Below are 3,895 nucleotides of genomic sequence, written 5' to 3'. Positions count from 1 at the left end.
TTACACGTGTCCTTATTGAAGAAGTGCATTCAACTGTTGTAGTCCCTATAGAAAGAACAGATATTCAGAATATCCTTTCATACAAAGAAGTTTCAGTAGAGATTCTTGATCATCAGATTCGTAGACTAAGGAACAAAGAAGTTCCCTTGGTCAAAGTTTTATGGCTAAATCAGTCCATAGAGGGTGTTACTTGGGAAGCAGAAGTAGACATACGTACCAAGTATCCTCACCTTTTCTTTATGAAATCAGATTTATCTTGAGGTAAAGGTCTTCCCTAATTCAGTTCTTTTCCAGTCTCAGAATCAGCCATATAGTTATCTTCATGTAAATTCATGCATTCGCAGATTACTTTAGTTACTCAGTATGAGTTAGATTCAGTCATGCAGTTTTGTTTCAATTGTGCATACTAGCATATAACCTCAGTCCCTTAGAATCTTCAGTTTATCTAGTCTTATTTGAGGATGAACGTTCCCAAGGGGGAGATATTATGATACCCCATACTTTTTCCTAGCTAAGTTTATCTCTTAATATGTTAAAAGACAACTTCAAAAGTGTATAACTTTTGATATGAGTAAATATTTTCCATATATAGACCCACCAAACTGTATATAATTGAATTAGCTTTCCAACGATATCAATTTTGCCTTAATCTAATACTTGGTTGAGAAGTTATGGCGATTTCAGTGAAAAACAGTAGAGCACCGTGCCATGGTGATGTGAAGAATTGTAATTGCTGATTTCCAGTGATGCATCGCGATTAGCCCACGTCACGGTGAAGTCCAAATTCTCGTCATCCCTTTTTCAGTAGCTTACCGTGATTTGCTTGTATCGCATGAAAATTCTCAAAACAACAAACACCGCATCATGGTGGAGTGTAAAATGGCACTCTTCTTTTCCAGTGATGCAACGTTATTATGCTGTGCCGCGCCAGTGCCCAAAATGGAAATTGTCCCTTATGGGGAACATGGAAGTCTCTGAAGTGGTTTAATATGGTAAATAAAAAGGCACTTGAAAGTCCCCTTAAACCTACAAATGGTAGGCTATGGATGATATTTACAAGTAAGGGTTGGTATGATGATACCAATATCAATGGCCTTGGTTAATGAATAGTTAATGGTTTGGTTATTTGGAAACTAATTTTAAATGGGCAATAATGATGAGATGTGTAGCAAAGGTGTGGAAGGTAGAGGTCCCAGGGGGACCAAAACTAGAAACTCATATTTGCCGATATGAGGTTAGTCTTGGTAACCGTGTGCATGATGTCACGCTTTATTTTGGGGATGTACTAGTCATCCCATGGGATACTTCCCTGGTCATGTGGCTACATGCACTTGGGCCCTTTTAGAAAGGAGAGCTGAACCCATATAGCCTGTGGTTAGTTTAAGATGACAAAGCTACATAACCCAGGTAAAGTTTTTAATGGCATGCTAAACCTGATCCCTTTTCCTGGCATAATTATATATATAAGTATGGTTTTGTGAATATAGATGGTTTTACTTGGTTTTATAAATGACATTATTTTATCCTTATCCTGAAATCATGCTAGCGGTCACTCGCTAACCTCATCTACTGGCGGCTGTATACCCACGCTATGTAGGAACCAACCGTTCTACTCCTTCTACATAGTAATTGACTCGGGGACAATATTTGTACTGAAGTGGTGATCTTTCATTTTTTCGAAAGGATCTATTTCATGTTATGGATATTTTTAGACATTTTAATTTTATTTTGGATATGGGTTTTGGTGATGGTTGCGGGCACGTCTCAACCGTATTTCATTAATCCTTTGGATAGAGGCTATGTGGTACTTCTATGGTGGTATGACCAAGATCGGTATAGGTGTCGGCCTTGGCATTGGAATAAGCCAATAGACTAACATAATTGGATGGTATTATTGGTTGTTCCATCCTATTACATTATGGGATTGATTATATCATGTTTTGGAATGTCATTGCTTATAGCCTGGTTTATAGCCCTATTTTGGTGTGGTTTGGTATGGTTGGATTATTGGTAAGGGATGGTTGAACTCTATTGGGTTGGTCACGGTTGTGATCTATTGTGATACCCCGTACTTTTTCCTAGCTCAGTTTAGCTTCTAGTATGTCAAGAGATAACTTCAAAAAATGTACAACTCTTGATACAAGTAATTTTTTTCAGCTCTAGACCCACAAAACTGTAGATAATTGAATTAGCTTTCCAACGATACCAATTTTGCCTTAATTTGATTGCCTTAATTTGATACTTGATTAAGAAGTTATGGCCATTTCAGTAAAAAATAGTAGAGTACCGCGCCGCGGTGAAGTGCAGAATCGCAATTGTCCAATTTCTAATGAGGCACCGCGATTAGCCTAGTCGTAGTGAAGTCCAAATTCCTGTTTATGTCTTTTCCAATATCTCACCGCGATTTGATCGTATCACATAAATATTCTCAAACAACAGACAACGCATTGCAGTGGAGTGTAAAATGACACTCATCCTTTTCCAGTGATACAACGTGATTACACCGCACCGCGCCAGTGCCAAAATGGTAATTGTTCTTTTTCAAGCTGGGATGCAAAATCAGGATTTCCAATTTCTAATAAAATTTTAAAAAGGGCAATCTAGTCTTTTCCTAAGACTCCAATTCGTGTAAAGCACAAGATTTAACCTATTCTAAGCATTATATACTCACTTTTCATCAAATTTCCCACTAAGAAACACTAAAACCTCAAAACTTAAACCCCAAGAAATCCAAATTCCACCATTCTTTTTCCAAGATAACCCAACATTCAAGATTTCCAATTCAAGATATTCAAGAAATCATCTTCAAAAGCACAAATAAGATTTCAAGTTCAAGCTTCTTTATCAAGTTCACCAATTATGGTATGTGGGATTCTCAACAAGGATAATTCTTTCATCCCTGTGCCCAAAATTAGTGTTAAAGTTAAATTTTATATTAAATTATATGAATTTCAGTCTAGGGTTTATACCCACTCTTTTCTATTTGAAGATTATGAGATTACAATTGAATTAGATGTTGAATTGCATGTCTATTTTTGTATTTTTATACGTATTGCTGAAATTTCCAGATTTTGAATTGAATTATTAATATTTTCAATATAAAGCATGAAATTTATGACGATTTGACAGGAATTTGATGAATGGGTTGTTAAGCCCTAGTTGAACATTGATATTTTAAGAATGACAATGCTTTAAGCATTCTATAATTAGTTATTTTCAGGTTTTTATAAAGATTTTATCTTTGATACTCAGTTAAGATATGGAATTCACGTTACAGTTTATTACAATTTACAGAAAATAGATTTAGCTTTGATTATAATTTGAAACAGATAGATGCATAATTGGTTTTCATTATAAACCCTTATGCTAGTTTTAAAAGTGGATTTCCAACAGAATGATCACACAAATTAAAGGGAGTAGTATTTAGCATCGAGTTGGGTATATTCTCATGCCCTAGAACTATGAGCCAACATAGGTTCAGATTATCAGATTATTTCCATTTCTATATGGATGACAGTTACAAACGTGATCACTTAGATTAATGTGTGGTTTTCCCATAAGGGAACTAGACGTTGGACTCAATGTTAGCTAACATGATTTATGTTGGTTAGAATAACCTCCCTACAACTTACAGAAAAGCATAAAGAATAACAGAAAAGCTTTTAGAAATGAAGTGTAAAGACATTCGAGTTTATTCAGATAATGTTTTATGTAAGTCATTAGCTACTAGATTTCAGCTTACAGATATAAAAATGAGTCCTTTCTACACTTAGACAGTATGATTTCAAGATAGAATACAAGTATAATTTTTAGAACTAAGTGTTATGACTCACTAGATTTATACAACATGCTTTATAATCATGATCATGATTCTCATTTTTCAGTTATTCAAGCT

Source organism: Capsicum annuum, chromosome 8 (genome assembly GCF_002878395.1).
Source record: "Capsicum annuum cultivar UCD-10X-F1 chromosome 8, UCD10Xv1.1, whole genome shotgun sequence".
NCBI lineage: Eukaryota > Viridiplantae > Streptophyta > Magnoliopsida > Solanales > Solanaceae > Capsicum > Capsicum annuum.
Note: the sequence above shows the minus strand (reverse complement) of the source record.